The following is a 24,795-nucleotide window of genomic DNA, read 5'->3' on the forward strand; positions in this document are numbered from 1 at the left end:
TAGGTACATGTGACCTGGTGCCTTTTAAACTTCCTCAATACTGAAGCCATTCTGCCCTATTTGATGAATCTCATAATCAAATTTTACATTATATTCTTTATGTAGGGACACACAAGCACGAACAGAGAAGAAATATTTTCTAAAATTACAGGGAAGTTCCATAGACATGCCTACATTATTTCATATGCAGCTACAACAAGCTTTGAGCTAGCCTATGTACATAAAATATTTCTTTTTTCACCACCTTAATTCTGGCAGGGATAAACAGGTCTCCAGAACTCCACTGGTTCCTATGATGAACCACTGCAGGATTCACCTCATTATTTGCCTTCCTGCACCTTTGGAAATATTTCCTTCCCAAATCATTCTTCCCCGTTTCTTCTGGACTAGTTTTCCCAGCTAAATTCTGTACTTAAATAAACAGTGAGAATGGATGGGTTCTCAAGCAGGTAACAACCTACTTACACTTATATCCCACTCAGCTGTCGTGGTTGTTTTGCAGTGACCCGTGCAGCAAATGCCAGCAGGCTGGCTACTCCTCACATCCTTTAATAGGGTGCAATTCTGAAAACACGAAAAATTACCTCCTCCTTTCTGTCTTTTGCAGTGCTTTTAAACTGGTGGTGGGAGGAGCAGAAAGTCTCCCTATCTTGTCATGTGAGAAAGCTAAAATTCTCATCAGAAGTGACTCACCAGCATTAATCATATATACACCAGATTGAAAGGCACTCATAACACGAAGCTTGAATTCCATCCTCAGTTAAGCAAATGAGAAGCAAATTGCTCAGCACTATCATATTAACTACCATATCTGTACAATTTTGCACAATGGAACTGATGAATAGAAATTTATTGTTTCTCTTTATAGAGAAGTGCTGGTGAATGTTCTGGAAGAACAAACAGCTGAGTAATGAGCATTTCCTTTATTCTAAAATGAGTAAGTATTGGTGTAAAGATTTTTGTATACAAGACATTCACTTCATTTACCACCTGGTTTATCCATTAGAATAAACATCCTTATTGCTTAACCAAGCAGATGCACATCAGAATTTTCAGTAACCAAATTACACTGCGGTTTGAAATATTGCATCTTCTGTTTGCTTCTCCCTGGGAGCACTGTGAGCTTTTATTCCATAATACTAAAGCCAAGCACAAAAATCCAAAGAGCACTGTTTAGATTCCAGACTACAGCTAAATGTTGTCAGCAAAGGGGGTTGACTAAGAGGAAAAAAAAAATAAGAAAAAAAAATCCTACCATCTCTGATATGTAGCTTGAGAACTAGAGGTTTTCTTATTTAAAAAGAGAAAAAGTCACATTTGTAAATATATACATCCTGCTGAATCTACAAAGCATGGAATTTCACCATTCATCCTATGTATGCAACAGCGCTCTGTGCTCTTCCTAGAGGTGGAGTCAGGCTTTTTGCCTAATGTTTTTAGCTTTATGTAAGACTAATTATCCAGCTCCCACAGGACTACACTCAGAATTACATATGAAGAATATACTATTAACCATAAAACCAACAGTATAATTATAAAAGTGAACTGCATTCACCCTATGTTTTAGAGAACTATTTTAATGCCCAGGAACTAGAATATGACCTGTCACAGTCCTGTAAATTCAGGATAAATCAAATGTTGCTCTGACATTACCTTGGCATAAAAGAAATCAAGGCTTCATTGCAATAAAGTGCTTGAGCTATTGCCAAGTTAGCAATTTGTATTGGCATTTAATTATAGTGTGTTTCCTGAACCTAAGGCACAGCTTTAGCAAGAGCAAGGCTACTCTGAGCAAGAGATTTGCTCTGTTCAAATCAACACTCATCTGACAAACAATTTTAATAAGTAGCAACATCTGACACACAAAACTGGCAGGATGTAAATTTAGCTCCTCAGTGAATGTTAAAGAATACCCAACATGGATATTAAAAGTATTATTATTTACAGTGGTAGCTAAGTACATCTTACTTATGTTTTGCAAATGTAAGGGCATATCAGTTAAATTTCCTTCCGGACAGATGCATGAACATAAGAGTCCTGGTCAAACACTGGGATCTGCTACATTTCAAGCATTTCTACACCTCTAGAGAACACATTTGTATGACTTCAAAGCATCAGTCTGTTCTAGTTCCTCACATAACAAAAGAGCTTGCTGCTTTGGATAGATCATCTGTGCTACTTCTGGTGTTCCCTGTCCCAAATCTTAACAGCCTCCAGGAATGAGCAAAGTGACCATCTTGCCCTCTGTGATATGGACTATGGCTTTTTGCATAAACATGCTGCCTCAGAATTAGGCTACAATGACTCATTTTGTGAAGGCAAATTGCTGGTGAGCCCTCATCCTTTAGAAAAAAAGAAAAAAAAAACCCTAAAAAAAAAAATCAGTGGCTTGAGTTGGTCATCCAAACGTTGAGGTACCACAAACCACTATTCACTGCTGATACACTTGGGTCTCCCTGTACACCATTCAAGAAAATAAAAAAATCAGAAAGTAGAATCCCAAACTGACCATGATACCGCATTTAAAGGGTCTCTAGTAATGTCAGTAAATAAATTAGCTAGCAAGAAAAGTGGAAACTACCCAGCAGGGTGGAGCTGCTACAGAATCCTAGTATAGATTCCATACCTTCTCTCCCTGTTGTACCTGCACAGGAAGACAACCTTGCCCTAAAGGAAACTCACATCAATGTTTCAACAAATGTCAGCAGGAGCGGGACCACTCTCATTTCGTTGGCTTTCACTCCTCGTTTATTGAAGTTTTTCTACTAATGGCTTAACTGGCAAAAAGGATTGACAGAAGGAAAGTCTTTCCACAAGGGCTAAGCAGAGCTTGATCAGGCCCACAACTTTTCTTATGTGGTTTCTGAAGGTATTTATTTTGCAGATTCAATCAGTACTTAGTAAATAGAGAAAGACAGAAACATTTTGATTTTTGGTGACTGGTCTTTTCACAGTATTTTTAGCAGTCTTCTGACATATTCAAAAAGCAGCACTCCATAGGAGGGGTTAGAGACATCGTAAGTTGCAAAAGACACTGAAGAGTAAGTCCAGTTCCTCTGGGTAAAAAGGATGTGGACTACTTATGTAGTAAGTAACAAGTAAGACAGGTGACGGAAGTGGTCCCAATTGCTACCGATGCTCTCAATGCCATGTTTTTGTACTTCAGTGTATAAAAGAGTGCAGGACTTCAAGAAGTAGAAAAGTTCAGTCTAAGGAATATCAGCTTGATATTCCTTAAGATAACATTAAGAGAATATCAGAAAAAGGTAAAACTTTGCTTCTTGCTAGATTTTGAGACCATAAAGGATGACTATGCTTGATTTTATTTTAAAAATTAAAATCTCTACTCTCTTCTCTGCTGAGCAGTAGAAACCAAGGGAGAATAATACTTTGAGACTTGTTACTAGTAAGGACAAATCCACTATGATTTGTTTGTAAGCTAAGTTTGCAGAAACATATACAGCATATTGAAACCATAGAGCTGCAGAAGGGACCGATCTACATTTGTAGTGACATATCTAGCTCCCAGTCACCCCAATTTACACATGGGAAGACCAAGATTTAAACTTTGTATTAGCTGCTTAACAGGGACTGCACATAGGTGTTTAAATTTAGGCCAGGGAAACTGCCCAGGCATCTACAGTCCTTCTGATATGATCAATGAAATGTCATTCCAGTCAATCCTCCGTACCTCCACGCCACCACACCATCCCAACGTCCACACAGCAGTGATTGAGAAGGTGAAAATTTCAGATGGTGGTCTCCCAGAGGTATATCTAAAAGGCCATATGCTTCCAGAGTGCTCACCACAGCTTTCATCAGAAAATAGTCCGTGCCTATTTAGAAGCTAGAACATGGCCAGAACACTAAGCAGATATGGGAATATCTGCTTCATGTTCTGCTTAGTGGGAATATCTGCTTGGGGGAAGAGGAGGGGTGGAAGGGAGAAGAAGAAAGAAGGAGGCAAAAAACCCCAAACACCACAAAACCAAACACAAAAAATAACCACCAAATAAACTCCATTATCAACCAGTGCAGGTATAAGATAAGAGATCCCTGATCTTAAGCTAACTTAGTAAGTAGCTTGTAGCTTTTCCAGCAAACTGGAGAATGAGCCTTCTGGTAGGCCACACTGGAGAATAGTGAATGTGAGTTTTCTGGGTCTTGTGCAGCCCTGTCTGGCACACTAGCAGGTCTGCATTGTGACACCTGCTTCTTCCTTTCCATTCCATAGTAAGTCTAAGCAGACATTCAAGGCAGTAGTTTCCCCTTCAGAAAAAGCCACGTATTTCAAAAGTCTGTCATGACTTTACAGCTAGACTCTTCCCTCCCTATTTTAATTTAGCCCCAAGGAAAAGATGAGAAAGGAACCATATGTAGAGGCAGGAACAGAAATCCACCACCGATCTCAGACATAGACCACACCCTGCTGCTCACCGCACAAGTATGAATGCATCATTTGAGATCTAGGGCTAAATGCTTTCTCTTCTCCAGATGCTTTACAGCAACTGTTTTGAGACAGGCTGGAACGCAGTACGCAGCATTTCATGCTAAACTTCAAGCACATTTCTGTAATCTTATGACTCTGATTCCTCTTTTGTGTCTGTTTAGAAACATACTGAGGTAACATACACTATAAATAAAACAAATGTCTTTGAAGAGGCCTCAGATTCTCAGGAAGTCCTTTGCAGTTTGTGGTTCAATCTGTTTCCTCTCAAGTTTAATCTCACATGTTGGCTTGCTCAGATTTGTGTGGTGCTTCAGATATTTTCAATTAGTTTTCCTAAGACCAATTTCCCTCCCATTTAGACTAAATGGCAATTTTCACCCATGTTATCTGGACTTTTTCAAAATATTAATATGGCAAAAATAGAAATGGGATGATCTGAATATGGATAAGCACAAGTAACAAGGTTATTTAAACAGAGAACTCAAATGAAATCTGATTCTCTCGGAGCCAACAGGAAAATTTTATCTTTTATACGTACAATTCATTTCTATCTTTCTTATGCACACCAAAATACATGCTTGCCTTTGTTTCTACTTAAAGATGCAGGAGTCTCAAAAATTACATCCATAAATAGGAATAATGACCGGTCTTGATTCTGGTATAACAAGAAGGAAACAGAAGGATCATGAAGAATTGTAGAAGCAAGTGTTGAATACCTGAAAGGAACAATTCATGGAAAGCTAACAAGTATTAAATATGAGACTGAGTAGGAAAGCAACAGAGTCACAGTAGGAGAGGTATGGAAGAAAAGCAGAAAATATAAATGAGGAGACTGCAAAACAAAATAGAGTGTCAAAAACAGAAAGAAAAATTCAAGGCATTAGAAAATGAGAACTGAAACAAGCAATGAGATGGAGGAAGGCAGAAAAGAAAAAAGGTCCAAAAGTAACAAATAATATTTTTTTAAAAAGCACTATTGGAAAAGAATAATGTCATAATCAAAACTTAGCAGCCTGTCAAGTTTTAATTATCTTTTCAATTACTAATTAGGCCTTCTCATTGATTCAATGAAATTACAAACTTTTAGGAGTTTTAATGTTACTCCCCTTCTCCCCAGACCTACTTGTCACAGTGGAGAACCAGGATTCCACCAAAGAGCACACAATAGGGCACTTACTGCAAGATAATCTCTGCCCCTTAATACTATAGGAGCCCTGAGCAGACATGAAGAACGTGGCAGAAATTTCAATGACATCAGTGGAGTAGGATTTTACATGCGTTCATTTATTTTTTGGGTAGTCTTGATTGGAGTAATTACTTCTCCAGCCACATGAGCATCAAAAGAGAATGCAACCAACAGGTGTTAGCAAGCACACAGACACATTTTGCACAGCAGTGGGATACGCACACAACCACACCAAGTTACACACGTGTTCATTTGAAGCATCTTTTTTTCCTCGTAGCTCTCCAGACTGCTTTCCTTTTAGCCAAAGATGAGACAGACAGACACTGGCTGGCCCAGAGCCAGTGCAGTCACCTCTGCATCACCTTCTCTCCCACTCTTTGCACAGCAGCCCTGGGACACAAGGTAGTTAGGAGGAAAGCCAGGCATTTCCCCCACAGCCTTAAAAGCAGCAACAGTGGTTAGACCAGGACAAAGCTGTTACAAGTGAGTGCTGGAAATTAATGCCCGGACCAAAGTGCAAAGGAAGATACCTGGAGCCTTGTCCCTGCTCCTTCAGGGATAGTACACAGAAAGTGTTATTTACAGGCTACAGAGAAAAAGCCATTTGCTTTCCTTTCACTTACAACGTCTTTCAACTACATGTGTTAAATAGTAAACAGATATAAATTAATATGCATTGGCCATAGGAACATGAACTCATTTTTGTATTACTACTTTTGCTGAAATTACTTCAACAGGTAGTTTACCCATTTCAGGCAGAGTCTTAAGTCTTTTTGCTCAAATTCAGTACCAACATTTGTGCGATACACATCACAGTGAAACCATGTGCATTAAAAGCTGACCAACTGTCAGCCATGAGCCTTTGATGAGATTCAACATACAGACAACAGTGTTTGCTCTGAAGCAATCTGGGGGCACCCTTTAATTCTTATTTTAGTTTTAGTACTTATGACCAATTCTGTCAACAATTCTTAACGCTTAACTAATAAATATGACAGTGAGGCACAATCTCTTTTAGTAAATCTAGTACTAAATATACATTCCATTTAAGAAAAGATAATATTAATTATACATGATCTATAACGTTGAAAACGGACAAAATTGAATTTAACTGATACTGTATATCTAGAGAGCTCTGATAAGTAAAAACTGTTCACAGCTCTGGGAAAAGAGAAGGTTTTCTGTATATGACAGCAGAGCACAAAATGCACCAGGAGCAAACAGAAAGATAAATTGCTGTACTCTAAAAAAGCCAAGTCTGAAAGAGACATGCATTAACTTCTGTGCTCACACTCACTAAAAGGCAAAGACAGATTTTACAGAGCAAAAGTGGGTTTGAATCTTTAGTAAAAATGCTCAGAGTACCTGAAGTTTTGCTGGAAACAAGAGAAAATTTCCAAGACAAGAAAACTTTCATGTTTGCAATGGAGAAAGCAGCAGTGAGCAGATTAATCTTGTACATTAATCTCAGCATTCCTCACAAGTGACTCAGGCCTGCAGAAGAAAACATTCCCACTATCTGGTTAGAAAATATCATCTTTCCCACACAGAAGGGAGCAGAGGAGCCTCAGCAGTGCTGGTTTTCCTACTTTCACCATGATGTATCTGTTTGCAGACCCTTCTGCTGTTCAGTGTCACAGACTAATAAGGAAAAGAGTTACCATTTACCAAGAAAAATTAAACTAGCCTTCACATGCTTAATAAGCTTGAGTCAGAACATTCCTAAACAGTTAATAATTTATAATTTATTATAATAGTCCTTGGTAAAGGTGTCTTAGAACCACAAGCAGCAGCAAAGTAGAAGAGATGACAATAAAGCCGTAGCAATGTATGTTTATCGACTTGAGAGCTATATATACATTTTACATACCACTTTATGTGGTGACAAGCATAAAAAAAAAAAAATACCATCCAGCAATGAAGAATAGGAAATACTCTTGGTGAGCTGGAGGAGTGACAGAAGTCAGAAAGCCAACTGCAGTACCTGAACCATCATTGTTTCTTGCACCCGAGCCTACTGTCACCTTTTTCTAGGGAACACCTGGCTCTGCCAGAAGCTGATGTGGTTCTCATTCACCTCCCTAAAAGTCAATGTAGCTACCAGCTAGGAAAAAATACATTCCAAGCATCAGGTTTGCAGAAGGGACCATCATTCCTGAAGCTTCATTCTTAAACTCTCAACACCTGCAACAGAAGGAAGAACATCCCACTGGGAAACACAAGTATTAAGGGGAGTTATGACCAGCCACTTTCATAATCACCAAGTAAGCCACGCTTAAACTAGCCCCTAAGAAGCAGCAGATGTGCATGTCCAGATTATGTTACTTCAGAGTGCTAAATGACTACACTCATCATCCAGGACAGGCTTGTATAACACTAGCTCACAGCCTACTCACCTCCTTGGGATATGAGTGCCAACATGGAAGACATAACACATAGAAGAGGGAGCAGGAGGCAGCTTATGCCACAGCTGGGTGCTTAGGGTGTCTGCCTGGGGGACAAGATGGTCCTCAGCATCACTGCCTTGCGTCCACATCCCCCAGGTCTCACAGGAGGCTCCAGGTGGATTTGAAGACAGGATCGGCAGGATAAGCAACTCAGCACTGAAAGCTGGTTTAGAGTCTTCATAAAACATACAGGACAGCAGGCAGAAGACTCAAAAATGTCTCCTGTGAGAGCAGGTAAAATATCCCTGAAGCTTAACCATTTGCAAAACAAGAAGGAATCAATATAAGGAGAACATGGAGCTGTTGGAACAAGTCCAGAGGAGGTCCACAAGGATAATAAGGGGTCTCGAGCACCTCCTGTATGAAGATAGGCTGAGAAAGTTGGGGCTGTTCAGCCTGGAGAAGAGAAGCTGCATGGAGACCTCATAGCAGCCTTCCAGTATCTGAAGGGGGCCTACAAGACAGCAGAGAGAGACTCTTCATCAGGGACTGTAATGATAGGACAAGGGGTAATGGGTTCAAACTTAAACAGGGGAAGTTCAGGCTGGATGTAAGGAAGAAGTTCTTTACTGTGAGGGTTGTGAGGCACTGGAACAGGCTGCCCAAAGAAGTGGTAAATGCTCCATCCCTGGCAGTGTTCAAGGCCAGGCTAGACAGGCCTTTGATAACCTTGTCTAGTGGAAGGTATCCCTGCCTAGAGCAGGGTGATTGGAACTAGATAATCTTAAGGTCCTTTCCAACCCAAACCATTCTATGATATGAAGCAATTAAACTACACAAAATCCTTACGGTAAGCAACAGATTGCTATTTATTAATCTTAAAAGTATTTCTCAATACAGTTCCTCAGCTCAGACGAGTTTGTTTTTTATTAACATGACATGAAAGTTGAATTCAGAATTATTTTTCTCTGTTTTTTATTTATACACATGGGAACCACTTACAATTCAAATGCATTTTTTTTTACTGTGTCCCTGAATGAAAATTACTAGTACAGTCTGAATAGTTTTTCTGTATCAGCTTAGGTCCTTTAGTTATTGCATATTCTCAACATAATGAATTGAGAAAGGACTGAGATTACTGCAAATAATTGTATTGGCAACCAAGGAAAGCAAATTATATAGAGCAAGTATTTTAAGTTTTTAAAACCAAGTGCTCCTATTATGAGTTGTGTTTCTAACTTCCTTCCACCTTCCTTTATTAAGTATTTTATTATATCCCACTGGAACAGAGATTATGTACAAGGATATAAAATATTCTTCATGTTTTCCTTCTCTCTCCTATCTTGCATGCTATGTCAGTTGCCCCACTTCACAGCTAAACTAAAAATTTGTAATATAAAAGTAGAGGCAAAGTAAGCTCAAGTAATACTACCATAAAACATGCAATCCTGCTGTTTCAATGATTTTTTTTCCTTGGAACTCAGGAGTTTTTCCACTTCTTACACTACAGTAAGTGGTGCAAGACAAGGGAATGGAATTTCGGTTATTAATGGATTTCCCCATTTATCTCTTGAATCTCACTGTGGTTTACAAAATCCTTAAACATGTTTGGGTTTTTTGTTGTTAGGGTTGGTATTTTTTGTTGCTGTTAAGTTTGGCACAGAAGAACAAAGTGTCTTCAAGCCATGACCTATCAGAAGCTGGGGGGGGGGGGGGGGGGGCAGAGAATAAAGAAAAAAGGCTTTTTACTATCTAAGTGTTTATTTTAATCTGTCAATAGGTTACAAAGAAAAAAGTGAGATAGTATGAAGAAAAAGAATTGTAATATCTCAACTACATTAGACTGATGAGTTTCGAAGGTGATTTTAAAAATTAATGCTTTCAGAAAATGTATGATTACAGACTTTAAGTTATGTATGTGTAAATGAAAGACTATAACATTTATTTTAAGAGAGAATGCAACACAGGAAGGTTTCTTTTGTGTTCTTCTGAAGTTACCAACTTCAATAACTTCCTTCCCCTTCCTGTCACCAGGTCCTCAATAATTCTGCCAAAGAGGAAGGCCAAGTAGGCACCCAGATGTATTCATTTGCCATTCACTTTTTTATTTTATCTATACACCACTAATTATCCTGATCTGCATACATGTTAACACATATTTAATAACTTCTCAAATATATAGCACATTGATGTGAACTTGGGGAAAGTTTATAGAAAACTTCGTAAAGCAATGTATTCATTTCATCAATAAGTCTGAAAGGCTCGCTAAAGCATTTCACTGGAAAGATATTGTCCAGCAATAGGAATCTTAAACCTAGTTAAACTGAACCCAGCAGGGCAGAAATGGAAGATTTTTGTTTAGCTTGGAGTGACTGATGTTCTAATACTTTAGAGCATCTCAACCGTATTAGAAAGGCATCACTCAGAGTTACTCACATGCATCATCTAGAAAAACAGTAATAAAGCAAGCTGTTGATCTTTAATAACTGAAATAAATAAGGATAATGCCAGACATTCTCTGACTCAATAGAAAAATAGGGAAACTCAACCTACTGAAAAGTGTAATAATGTGCTACAGAAGTCAGTAAAAGACAGTTCTCTTGACATGCTACACTGGCCCTGGGATGGGAGATTCTACCCCAACTTAAAGTAGTACAACAGATTGAAAGGTAGGACAGCTATAATTTAAGATTTGTCAAAATGCCATTATTCTCCATAGAATAATTAAAATCATGGGTTTATTTCGTCCCTGCTTTAAGCAATGAACTAGAATGCTTGGAATTCTAAATGCTAAAGAAGTAATCCTTATACAGCTCCTGGTCTTAAAATGCAGACTTTTGAAAAGAGCTCTTCAAGTATCTTTCAGTTTAGTTAGTAAGATACTGAAAATCTAACAGTATAAATATTCTACTGAAGTCAGTGGGACTACAAACATCGAATTCAGTCACACAGCATTTTATCTTGATTTTTAACGCTGACGCTCCCAAACTGCCCATGTAACTACTTTCATGATAGATAAAGACGAACAATATAACCCACATCCTTTATCACTGTAGTTAATCATTACTCATGTCTTTCATTCAATATAGACTTCTTGATCTACAAAGTCTCTCAGTCACCTAACAAAGAGTTACCCACTTGCTCTACCACTTACTCAGGGATCTCTGAGGAGTCATTTGACCTGCTCCTCATTGATCTTGTCCCTTCCCCAAAAATGCTTTTTTTTCTAATCCATCTAATCTGCCTGGATGGACTCTACATTCTCCTTTCCTCATTTCCTCCTCATGAACTTCTGTACTCTCTTCAATGTGTCTTCTTCCTTACTTCCTTTAGGCTCACACTAGATCCTGGCAATGTATTAACAAAAAATGACAATAACTTTGGAACAGATGCATTAACCTCTCAATTCTACTATTACATTGCTTCCCCAACTTTTATTCTTCCTACTCACATAGCATTCATTAGTTGTCTGGTTCCTTCTCAGCTTGAAACACAGGTAGATCAGGCAGCTGCTGCAGCATTGCCCTGGAGTGAGCTCTGTGGCAAGATTACAGCCAAAAAGCCACTGCAACCCCATAATGAATATGAGTTGGGTCAACTTTTAGCAACAAAAGAACAAGCCACTTCTCATATATCATGGAGTAAGAGCATTTGCAATGGACATACTAATTTAATAGCCAATATGCATCAAACTAATATTTATTTTCATGTAACTTGATTAAATTTGAGAAATGTAAACTCTTCAGGAAAGAAAGTTTAGGAAAGAGAGTTTAGCTTTGCTGTCACTTACACCAGGGACCTTCAGAGCATACATCTACCACTGTAAGCTGCTTTACACAGCGAAATGTAAGTGCATTGCAAGAGACAGCCAACCTTTTTACATTGTAAGTAGCAGCAAATGCAGCAGAACTTATCCATATGATAAAATAATCTTCCATCTGAGACAGAGTATATCAAACCTCTCAAAAAGCCTTTTTATTATTTTAACCTTGCACAATCTTTGTTTTTTTTTTCTTATGGAGATGACTAAAATAATAAATATTCTTCTCATAAATAATGCAACAGAACCACACTGTAGGTACTTCAGAGCAACTAAGGATGTTTAACCATTTTTGTTCTAGGATTCTTCCTTAACTTGAGGTTTCAAGTTATACAGCATGTCAGCAAATGTAATGCACTGATGGAAATATTCTGACAGAAGCACAGAAGGCTGCTGCGGCCATGCTCACAGTCATTCTCTTAAAATTAAAAAAAAAAAAAAAAGCCCTAGAAGAACATTAAACAACAAAACTATCATTTATTTTCAAATACATATTTCCACACGTGCTAACTAGCTCTTGGTTGTCTCTGTTGAGGAGGTATTAGGCAACCTAGCAACTAGATGCGAAAGAAACAAAATTAAAGAGGATTTCCAAGTGTTCAACTCTGCAAAGGTCTGAGTACCTGAAAGACAAGAGGTTCCCCAGATGCTTTATGAACTCTCTCCGGAGACAGAATCTAAAAGAGCTTTTTATTTCCTGGTGCCAAGCCACTTAACATAACCCTATCTCCTTGAATATGTGTATTGTGGGAATGAGAGCAGGGTCCTGTCTTTGAATAAATCTTACCTCTTCAATCCACAGCTCTATCTTTTCAGCCATATACGCCTGCGTGAATTACTGTTACCTTCCCATACAAGCAATCAATAATTGACAAGCATAAAAAAACTCCTTGAAAAGCAAAGCTCAGAATGAGCTGGAGACACTCTGCAGCCACCCCACCTGGCAGCACAAAGGCAGAGGCCTCTGCAGCTGCGTGTCCCCACTACCAAAAGCTAAGTGAGAATTCCAAGCCAGTGGCTCTTGAAAATAATTTGAATGTCACATTCACATGGAACACAACTGGGCAATTGAGTGCACCGCCGTTACAGAAGTTGCTCTGAGAAGATGCAGGTTTTATTAGAGCAAATGCTTTCTGTTTTCCTGCTTGTGAAAACTCCACTACAAGCGCACAGCCAAATTTTCACATTTTTCTCTCATTTTTAAAGTTACAGAGCAACTTGCACGTAGAACATCCTAGAAGTCAGGCAGAAAACAAATGATTTACAAGCACTTCTGACATCACTGGCCTAAATAAGCTTGTGGTCATGCCTCAGCTTTCCTCAAACTGGACCAAAAGAAGTCACCTTTGTTTCTCTTGAGCAAGTGGAACAGTTTCAGATTGACCACATCCTTTTGCCCTTCTCTCTCTTCTCGGGTCTTGTTTTACATTTGCCCCTACATACTGCTATCTAGGCCATATTGCTAGAAGGCCATTTTCTTGGCCTAACTCTACTTTTTCCTCTAAATCCCATATACCGGCAAGTCAGCCCTCTCACCTCCAACCCTTGCATGGTGCTATCTCCTTCTACCTACTTGGAAAACTACGCATCCCTCCCCTCATCTCTGGCCAACTATAGCAGACTCCACATGTTCCAGCTCCCTAAACTCTTGCACGTACACAACCCCAGCTAGGATGGGAGGAGACTGGGGGGCCTGAAGAGAACCAGGTCATCGAGAACTGCTTTAAAAGATGATTAAGCAACACACATTTCCAACACAGCTGCTCTGTTCGTGCATCCATCACGTCCAGGAAGATAATATAGCTGAAAGAGACAAGAGTGTCTTCTGGCTGGGAGGCTGTCTGGAGGAGGAATTACAGAGCAAGGACAGGACTCTCCCTTGGCACTGGACCTCTGCCAGACAAGGCAATGGGATGAAAGGCATTTTGATACTGTCTCCCACAGCATCCTCATAGATAAGCTAAGGAAGTGTGGGCTTGATGATCAGGTAGTGAGGTGGATCAAGAACTGGTTGGAAGGAAGAAGGCAGAGTTGTGGTCAATGGGGCAGAATCTAGCTGGAGGTCTGTGACTAGTGGAGTCCCTCAGGGGTCGGTGCTGGGACCAGTGCTGTTTAATATTTTCATCAACAACCTGGATGAGGGAACTGAGTGTACTATCAGCAAGTTTGCTGATGATACTAAACTGGGAGGAGTGGCTGACACACCAGAGGGCTGTGCTGCCATTCAGCAAGACCTGGACAGGTTGGAGAGTTGGGCGGGGAGAAACTTGATGAAATTCACCAAGGGCAAGTGTAGAGTCCTGCATCTGGGGAAGAACAACCCCATGTACCAGTACAGGTTGGGGCCTGACCTGCTGGACAGTAGTGAAGGGGAAAGGGACCTGGGGGTCCTGGTGGATAGGAGGATGACCATGAGGCAGCAATGTACCCTTGTGGCCAAGAAGGCCAATGGCATCCTGGGGTGCATTAGAAAGGGGGTGGTTAGTAGGTCGAGAGAGGTTCTCCTCCCCTCTACTCTGCCTTGGTGAGGCCGCATCTGGAATATTGTGTCCAGTTCTGGGCCCCACAGTTCAAGAAGGACAGGGAGCTGCTGGAGAGAGTCCAGCGCAGAGCTACAAAGATGATTAAGGGAATGGAGCATCTCTCTTATGAGGAGAGGCTGAGGGAGCTGGGACTCCTTAGCTTGGAGAAGAGGAGACTGAGGGGTGACCTCATCAATGTTTACAAATATGTAAAGGGTGAGTGTCAGGATGATGGAGCTAGGTTTTTTTCAGTGATGTCCACTGATAGGACAAGGGGCAATGGGTGTAAACTGGAGCATAGGAGGTTCCATGTGAACATCAGGAAAAATTTCTTTACTGTGAGAGTGACAGAGCACTGGAACAGATTGCCCGGGGGGCTGTGGAGTCTCCTACATTGGAGATACTCAAGGCCCGCCTGTGTGATGTACTCTAGGTTACCCTGCTCTTGCAGGAGGGTTGGACTAGATGATCTTTTGAGGTCCCTTCCAACCCTTAGGATTCTGTGATTCTGTGATATCAACAGCCAAATGCATTGTGCATGCACAACTCCCCCACAAGCTTCTCTGCGTGATACTCAACTGTCATGCTAACCCCTCTTCTTACCAGGAAGGCACAACCTTCCCAGCCTACAATCACAGGGCCACCACGGCTGGATATCATCATGGTGCTCAGTGAGGTCAATATAAAAAGATATTCTTATTACATGTAAAACTTTAGTATGACAACGATTCTTCAGATAATTTTTTTAAGCGAACAAATCTCATTCTCTTCCCTAACATGAATGTCATCAGTGATGCCTTCTCACAGGGCTGGGCTCTTTACCAAAGAAGATGCAGAGCGTGAGGAGAGTTGTTTTACACCTTCCAAGAATATTTTTGCAACATCTTTTATGTCTATGCAAAACTTCTTGGCCCTGAAATGTGCATAGATCTTTCCAGCTTTCTTTATGAAATAAACATGAAAACACAGGGTGTTGAGCTGAAATCCAGCACAACTTAAATAGGAAGCTAAAAGTAGTTACAGGTACCACATCTGCTCCTGAATCTTACTAAATATTGTTGGTTTACAAGCAAGTTTGTGGTTTGGGTTTGGTTTTGGGATTGTTGTTTTCCCGCCCCCCCCCCCCCCCGTAATATAAGTGAAAGTTCCACACTAAAAGAAGACTTACACCTAAAAGCCATTCAATGAAATTGTTATGTAATAACAACAGTTCTACACTGGCTTTTGAAAATAAGACCACTTCTTGTGTCAAAGCCTTCTGCATACCAGCTCACTTTTTGGCGTGAGACAAGACACTACAGTACCAAGAATAGAGACAGCCCAGTGCAGAGCCAAGCTTGTGTATTCTTGTGTTCATTGCATGCACAAACTGAGCACACAGTACTGATTTCAACCCAGAGACCATGTTTCATAGAAGATCACTGCAGTCATGTCAAGTAGTCATGAGGCTCATAAACCAGATAAAGATGTCAAATGCTATATGAGTTACTACTATGCTGGCTATAGGACAGCATGAGAATGCTGCACAGATTCACAAACTGAATGACTAGGTTGCCCATTAGGTCCACATCATGGCAGACTAGGGCATAATGCAAGAACTATCCAGTACACAAACACACAAGAGCTGCCAGGCTGGAAAACAACTTTGAAGAAAAGGTCCTGGTTCTGGTGGACAACAAGCTGAACTTGAGCCAGCAATGTGCCCTCACAGCAAAGACTAACAGCTTCTTAAACTGCATCAGGCAAAGTGCCAGCAGAAAGCCAAGGGAGACGATCCTTCCCCTCTACTCAGCCTGGGTGAGACACACCTGGACTAAGGGGTCTAGTTCTGGGCTCCCCAGTAAATCAGAGACAGAGACTTCCTGGAGCAAGTTCCCCAGCAAAGGGCCACAAAGACGATTAAGGGATGGGAATGCCTCTCATACAAGGGAAGGCTGAGACAGCTGGAGATGAAAAGCCTTAAGGGGGCTCTTATCAACCTGTAGGAATACCTGGTGGGGGGAGGAAAAACATATTCTTCTCTGTGGGTGCCCAGTGACAGGACAAGAAATGAACTGGAACTCCACTTAAACATAAGAAAAAATTTTACTGTGAGGGTGGTCAAACACTGGAACAGGTTGCCAGGCAGTCTGTGTAGCCTCCACCTCTGGAGATAACCAAAAAACATCTGGACACAGCCCTGAGCAACCTGCTGTAGCTGATCCTGCTCTGAGCAGAGGGTTGGACTTGATGATCTCCATAACTGCTCTTCCAATCTTAACTATTCTCTAATTCTGTAAAAAATAAAGAGTCAAAAACAAACCAAGATAACTTCTAATCTTTCCCTGATACAAATCATATTAAACAGTACTTGCAAAACTAGCACAAATGCATACGGAGAAATACGAGTTTTAAGCTGACAGTGCCATTCATTGAAGTTTATCAGTAGACTCAAGTGAGTTATTATTTTCATTCTCCACCCTTTCCAGAGGAAGGAAAAACCGTTTTAAACTCATAAAACTTCTTCTGTTAGACAAACAAACTTTTATCTACAGTAGTTTACCGACCAGCTGAGAAAATAAGCAGCAAAATATCATTTAGAAAAACAAATTAGTACATCATGATGTTTTCTCCAAACCTACACTGTCAGTCATTGATTTTTAAAGAGTAACATGATAATTACTACCTTGTTGAAAAAAAAAGTACCAATTGTGACACATAACTGCACCCAAAAAATATTCAAAGTTATTATGAAAACAAATGTCTTCATAATTCAAAAATGATAGCACGCGCTTTTTCATTATACAGCATAAGAAAGCATGCTGGCTTCACACTTATGCTACATCTAAATGTGGCCAATAAAAATTGCTGCCAAAAGCAAGAGCTCTCCTTTAGGGGACAAACAAAAGATTAACTAAGAAAGAATATAACAAAAACATTTGCCCGAGTAACTCATTACCAAACTACCCAATAAATGAATAAGCTGATAAACCTTTCTGTTTAAAAGAAATCCATCACACAGATTTTATTTTACTTTATCATGCCAATGATGAGGCTGGCTCAAAGAATTTAGATCCAAATCTGAATGTGAAGTTGCCCGAAACTGTGTAGCTAGGGAAGGAATCCAAGGAAACAGTCTGGTCTTTTACTGCAAATCAAAGAAAGCAATTCTCAAAATAAAACATGATGTTTTCTAAAGTCAGAAAACAATAAAGATAAGCCAGACCACTTCTTCCTTTGAAGAGCTTTCATTCGTCTCACTGCCTTAAAATTCCTCTGGAGCAGAGTGGTATCTTCACTTTGGACTCAAGGTTACTGATGGGCAGCTCCATTCAAAACCTACAAATACTGGCATCTGTGTGATGCCAAGACTTGTCTGGGAAGAGCACTGCCTTAATCAAGTCTCGTGCCCTCTTTCCAGGGAGCTTTTTTACAAAATTTCCGTCCCAACTCAGAGTCTCCTTAACATGTTTTCCCCCAGAGAGGGATTTGAATGCGCAGAACCAGTTAACTGCATACTCCATGACACAGGACTTCACTGATGTCAAAACAGCATCACTTGCGGAAGTCTACTCAGTGTTACAGAGAGGACAGCACGAAAAAGATAGCATGAGTCTTTATTCCTTCAACCAGCCCAGTGTTCCTTACTAACAGCGGTAAATAGGAGGAACTCATCACTTCCGGCAAGCATTTATTCACAAATGGATTTAGCTGCATCTTGTATTGTCTGTAAGGTGGTGTCGCATGTTAGTAATTATTACTAATAAAATACTGAGGAGTCCAATAAAGTCGCAAAGGTTGTTCTGGCCTCTATGTCACAACGATTAGAAATGAAGTCAATGTCCAGTTAAAGAGTCACTATTCAAAGTCTAATAAATCCATTTCCAGAGATAAAATGAGACAGATACCTAAGAATGCTTAAGCAGTGCTGGAGTGTCTGACATACCAGTAATATCTGGGGGGCAGGAAAAAGAGAAGGAGACTAAGGACTTTTTCAACTGACTCCAGTGAGGGAAGAAACAACTCCCATTCATGTTAAAGGGATTAGGATCAGAGTCCTGCAGAGCTATGCTACAAGCCACACAGAAACCAAATATGTTTTAAAAATTCCACCTATAACAAACAGGAGTAATGCCAAAAATTTTATCAGGATAGACTTTACTGCATTACATTTATTCAGAGCCAGATCACAGCTCCCAGCTTGTTACCAATGCTAGAGAAGAGCCTTGGCTAAGCCAAGGCCATTCCAGAGGAGTTTCAAAGATGAGAAGATGCATTAAGGGATTTGACTTACAGGAATGATTTTAATGTTTCACTAATCTAAGTGATACTTCATAGAACCCACGCTAATACCTAAATTATTAAAGTTTAGAACAGCGAAGCAAAGCATGGTGCCTGGTGGGAGGAAAGTTAGGTGTAGTGTGTGTTATAGAATGTGGCTCAAATAAATTGACGAATTACAGTGTGGAACCTAATCACAAGACCTTGAAATGGGAAAAGCCAGACATATAATGCACACAGGAAAGCCTGAAGTCATCCTAAAGCAGCAACCCTATTTTTCATGTTATTCAAAGGCCCTCAGGATTTGCTTGCTGTAAATAAGCATAAGAGAAGGAAACACTCTGAAAAAGACAGGCAAATGAACACTCTACCACTCAGTTCCCCATAGCAAACCATAAACATTGAAATCCAAAAAGCCTCCATTCTTTAGCAATTCATGGAAGTCAGTTACTGAGTGTTTGTAAGCCACTCTTCAGATCTTTCTTTGAGATCCTAGCATGGCTAACTTTATATAGGAATACACCACACACTCCCCAACCATCTGAACTACTTTTAAGGCAAAGAAGACATGAAATGCACCAAATCACCAGTTAATTTCTATGGAGCATTGCATTTCTGCTGCTTTTTCTCATTTCCATTTCACTCTAATCCTTCTTATATTACTTAATTCACTTATTGAAGGACTTATATAGCACCTATATCCTGAGCTATCAGGCACCCTTCTCATATAGCCTTAAAAGGACTTGTTTAGGTTTGCAAGGGGAGGGGGAGGAGAGGGGTTCCTTTTCAGTGTACTATGTCAAGGTTGTTAGAAGCCAGCAGATCCTGGCCTCCCAACCCATTTTAGACAATTATGAAACAACAAATTATGAAAACAGTCCACACACTGCTTCTCACTAAATTCAGGTTTGTGATTCTACTTGTAGCAAGAGAAAGAATCTGCATTTTGGTGAGAAACATTATGTAAAGTACTCTCAAATTTTCACTTTAAAAGGAGGCGAGAATCCCTGGCTCCATACAAACTTGACATATTCGGCACACACACAAAAATTTAAACAAGTCCTTTTAAGGCTGCATAGCTTCTGTCTCAAAAAAAAAAAAGGAAAGCCCACCCAAAAAAAAAAAAAAAAAAGAGCCCTCACATATTTGCTGGACTGGATTGCTTGTGCTTCCCAGGGCTCTTCTCTGTCCCTCTGCGAGAGCCAAACTCTGCTTTGCCCCCATACACATGGGGACAAAAATGCCATCTCGTTCCTCACCAGAGGGGAAGGGATGGCCAAGTGACATTTCTTCCACTCAGCAGAAACCTTGAAATAAATTATATAAAAAAAATTAACAGTAACTACAAGTGGTAAAGAAAGTAAAGTGGGAAAATGGAAGTGGATTAAATCATCGCACTAAAGCTACGAGCTACTTTTCTGCCCCAGTGACACTAAAGCTCAATCTTTGTTTTCCTAATGCATTTGACTACCAATCTTTGTTTGCTTAAGTTCCACATTTCCTGACTTCATGATATTAACACACTTTAAAGCCCAGAAGACCAATTGGTGCAGAGGATTTTATGTCTTTAAAGTGATCTGTCCCCATCATAAATAGATTCCATTCAGCAAAAAAGTCTAGAGCTGAAAATATCTCATAACTGTTTCAGTTTTTATGTCCTACAGAGCATTTTGTCTCCTTGGATACTCAAGGCTCTATATTTCACTTATTCAGAGTGGAATACGAGCCTTTGAACAGATATACACAATGTTAATAGTCCTTACACACAGAAACCACCACAAATTCCTCAATGCAAATCTTGTTAACTAAAATGGTTCTTCCAAGAAAAAGAACACTTCTTGTAGACCCCACAAGTCCTGGGCAGAACTGGGATTTCCTATTCCAGACAACACTTTAGAACACAGGAGGAAAGTGAGCATCATCTGACTAAGGTTGTTGGAGAAACACCCTGCTCCCACAGAAAAAACCTCCTAACCCAAGTTTATTTATGCCTAGTTTATGATTAATTTATTGTCATTGCTGTGCTTTAAAGGAAAGCACTTTCTTTTCCATCTGTTCCCTTAATACATTAGTTGACAACAATCACACCCTTCTCATCTTTCCTTTCACTAGGCCAACCAAAGTTATTCTCTTCAAATACTCAAAATGATAGTACCTCTATTTCTTTAAATATTTTCTTACAATTCCTCCAGACATAAAGTTACTTATCTTGAATGTGGGGCAGTGTAAACAGTCATACATCCATCCAAACTGTACCAGTGCTTTTTGCAATAGTATAAACACTTCCCTTTCGCCACCAAAAATGTAACACCTGATATATTCTACAAGGCTTGTTTTCAGAAAAGAAGAACAAACAAGCAAAAACAACAGTTAAAACCCGCCAAAACCACACTTTTCAGAAATGCAACATCAATCAAAGAGCACCATAAAATTATTCTGTCACTTTCTGGCTATTGTAAAATTATGCTTCATTTTCCTCTCATCTTCCATTCATCATTATCTCTTGTCTTTAATAATGACTTCCTTGTGATAAAGTCTTTTACAGAACAGACATCAGAATAATCAGTCTATAGGTGCCGAGTCACATTCTTGCTTCTTTTTGAACAGCAAAAAGTAAATGCCTTACTCTCCAGTCCTATGTGAGCAGCTCTGAAATGACTGATCAATCAAACGCTTGAGATCAGACTTTAAATTTTATGTGTCAGTCCCCCATAATATTTTGAGATGATGTCTAATGACACAGCCAATGCAAGACTTGCAAAAAGTAATACATTTTACAAGAACAATTAATACAGCTAGGGGGAAAAAAATATACAAGGACTTGTGGCATTGTGCCATTCTCACTGTTATTTAAGGAAGGCTATCACATGGTTCTCGGGATCAAGGAAGACCAGACACCTAGGTTTTATTCTTAAATCATAGATTCTATTTTTCAAGCCCTCGCACAAATTATCTTAGTTTTAACATAGCACATCCAATGTAATTACTTTATTGAAAGTGGAGGTAGAAAACATAGTTTTGAGTTTCTAGTTTTAAGATTATATCTAGATCATTTTTAGGCATAATACACTTTCAATACATCATAGGTTCATTTCAGTCCTTGTTTCTATGTCTGAAGAACATCCTCTATTTGCATTAATTTCGTCTGTAAAGAGCTCAGCTTATGACAGTTTTCACAGAAGCATTTAACCTCCAAGCCACAGCTTTCTTTGTGGGATCTCTGCTTACCCTTTATTCTGAAGCATTTAATCTTACATTTGCATTTCCAATAAAACATTTTATCTGTGGTGCTGACACTTTAGGGACTTTGTTATTTTGGTTTTGGTTTTGTTTGTTTGTTGTTTATTATAATGGCTCTCCTCATCTCTTTAGTTTAGTTAATCAGTTTCCTTAATTTCTGACTGTATTTTGTTCAACTTGCTATTTGAAATGGATTAAGTGGTAAGCATTTGTTCCAGGACTGTTTTCTTAAGTCAGCTCTTCCACAAGGTCATTCCTACATAGCAAAGCTAAGCCTGAAACACAGCAATCTTTTCATTCAATAGCTATTAAGAGAAGAAATATGCTGACTACAACATCCAGAAATATCCTTCCTATCATTATTAATAGTACCGTCTCCAAGAAATAAAATTTTCCCATAGAGATGTATCTCCTGGTAGTATCTCTTTCTCTAGCAATATAAAGGACTTCTAGACCAAAGCTGATCTTGACATTGACAGCAGACTCTTACCACCATCCCATTGCTCCTCACATCTTAACCAGCCCAGGAAATTCAAAGCAGGACAAGGACAAGTGCACAGGTCTTTGCTCCACCCCATCAGCTAGGAGAGAGCTTCCAGGCCATCAACAAATGAAACAAGCTTCTCTCCACCCCATGAACACTTTGTGAAACACAACTAACATTGTTGCTTTTTTCACCCAGAACTCCCTCGCAATCCATTTCTAAACTACTCCTAGTGACAGAAAAATGGAAAACTTCACAAACTTCCCCAGGATTTTTAAGTCTTGGGACCCCTTCTGCCAAAAAACCGTCAGAGAATTAGCCAATCTGACCTAATGGAAGATTCTTACCTACATTAGACAGCTGTTTACAGATGGGCAAGTTTGAAGACAATTTAATCTTGAATTGGCATTTCAGAAGCAACTCTAATCTTAGCAGTGTAACAAAGGCAGCTTTGAGCAATTTGAGTGCAGTTGTATTTATTAACACTCTGTGTGAGTCACTACTTCAAAATGCCTTCTGCTGTCCTTAAAATCATATTGGCACATATTTACTTTGAACATTTTGCTAAGTGCGACTAAAACTTTATAGCCCTGGGGAAAAAGATGTAGGAGAGCGCTGGCACACTTTAAATTATGAGGTATACATAGATCTGTCCCTCTTTTTCCCCATTCACATTCATTACAACAAAAAAAAAAAAACAAAACAAGCAAACAAAAAAAAAAAAAACACATCTTTACTTAATGTTATCCTTAAGATTTTACAAGAACAAATTAAATTTCCCCCAGAAAACACAACATATCTCCGGTGAGTGTGCACAGAACAAACAGCCACTGTTTAGCACAAAGATGACTTTAAGTCCTCAATGCAGCCACACAAGGCAGGAATAAAGGCAATTTGAATGAAAAATGTATGTAATCTTCTAAATAAACTCAGTTTGCAACAGATTTTCGTTAAACAGTATGTGCTGTTCTGCGACTTTTTAATCTTGTATTTTCTGTTTTCAAGTTCGGCAAAACAGAAATAGTAACGGTGAAGCAAATGAGGCAGAAGAAGGGGACTGAAGAAGTTCACATTTTTTCATAGAATGGTTTGGGTTGGAAGAGACCTTAAAGATCATCTGGTTCCAGGCCCCATGCCATGGGCAGGGAAACCTTCCACTAGATGAGGTTGCTTAAAGCCCCATCCAACCTGGCCTTGAACACTTCCAGGGATGCGGCAGCCACAGCCTCTCTGGGCAACCTGTTCAGTGTCTCACCACCTTCACAGGAAAGAATTTTTCTTAATATCTAATCTAAATCTGCCCTCTTCTAGTTCAAAGCTACTCCCCCTCAACCTATCACTACATGCCTTTGTTAAGAGTCCCTCCCAATTTCATTTTCTAGTTTCTTCTCGTACATACATGCTATGGACTCTGCCGCATCACTGGGTTTTTCAAGTTGTCAAAGTTATCGCTGTCAAATAGGTATATTATGTTCCAGGCAGAAACGTGATTTTCCCATTGACAGTGTATCCCTAACTATTGCTATGAAAATGTAAAAGTTGAAGGTTTCCTTCAAATTCAGCTATCCATACAAAAAACAGTTATTGTCAACAGTAGTGTGGTGCAGACAAAAGAAATCTGTTCATATGAGAAAACGGTTTCCCCACAGTGATTAAGATAACCTTCACTTACTAAGGTTTAATGTGGTAGGGAGGCATCTAGTAGCTTCTTCCAGTTACTATTCCAAATGCCAGGAGTTCTTATATCCCCCCCCCAAACAATGCTAGGGGTATTGGTACAAGCATGGGGGCTGCAAGTGATCAGAGCTTAGGCCGTGGGCTAGTTTCCAGATGCAATGGCAGTGGAGTCCCCTCACAAAATCACAGAATCAAGTAGGTTGGAAAAGACCTTTAAGATCAAGTCTAACCACTCCCCCAGGACTGCCAAAGTCCACCACTAAACCATGTCACTAAGGGTCTTGTCTACATGTTTTCTGAACAATTTCAGGGATGGTGATTCCATCATTTCCCTGTGCAGGCTTTCCAAAGCCTGATCACCCTTTTGGGTGAAGAAATTTTTCCTAATACCCAGTTGAAACCCTTCTCCCTCTCTCATCAGTACTTGGCCATTTTCCTTCCTTGTTCATTCCCCGTTACCTACAGTTAGCTATCGCCCAACTCCGCATCTCCCTCTTCTCTACCCAAAACCAGGAGCCTTGCAAAACACACATCAAGAGAAACTCCAGCAGAATGAGAAAAATCAGGTAGGGGATCAACTTCCTCATCTTTTCTGCCTGAGGGGGCAGCAGATCCCAGTCTCTGAGAGGGTGCTTCTTCTGAGGAACCACAGATAAAGCTGATTAGGGCATCTATTTAAAAGACAGGAAATAAATAAATAAAGCCATGAGTTGAAAAGGTCACCAAGGGTGATATTCTTCTAAATGGAGAACACTGCAATGTTGATGTC

General features: G+C 39.7%; 1 protein-coding gene across 3 annotated transcripts in view; it reads right to left on the reverse strand.

Moving 5' to 3' along the window:
• ARHGAP6 (Rho GTPase activating protein 6) overlaps positions 1 to 24,795 on the reverse strand; it is a 325,484-nt gene that overhangs the window by 119,196 nt on the left and 181,493 nt on the right. Inside the window, exon 1 of one of the 3 annotated variants that reach the window (XM_061459906.1) lies at positions 466 to 607. The exons of the other annotated variants lie outside the window; for them this stretch is intronic. The gene's annotated coding sequence lies outside the window, so the exon portion shown is untranslated. Of the gene's footprint in view, positions 1 to 465; positions 608 to 24,795 lie in introns of those variants that run through there. 3 annotated transcript variants of the gene reach the window in all.

The sequence above is a fragment of the Pezoporus flaviventris genome, unplaced genomic scaffold, assembly GCF_033815535.1.
Source record: "Pezoporus flaviventris isolate CSIRO_AGI_PZ_B2104156 unplaced genomic scaffold, CSIRO_AGI_Pfla_v1 ptg000030l, whole genome shotgun sequence".
NCBI classification, from domain to species: domain Eukaryota; kingdom Metazoa; phylum Chordata; class Aves; order Psittaciformes; family Psittacidae; genus Pezoporus; species Pezoporus flaviventris.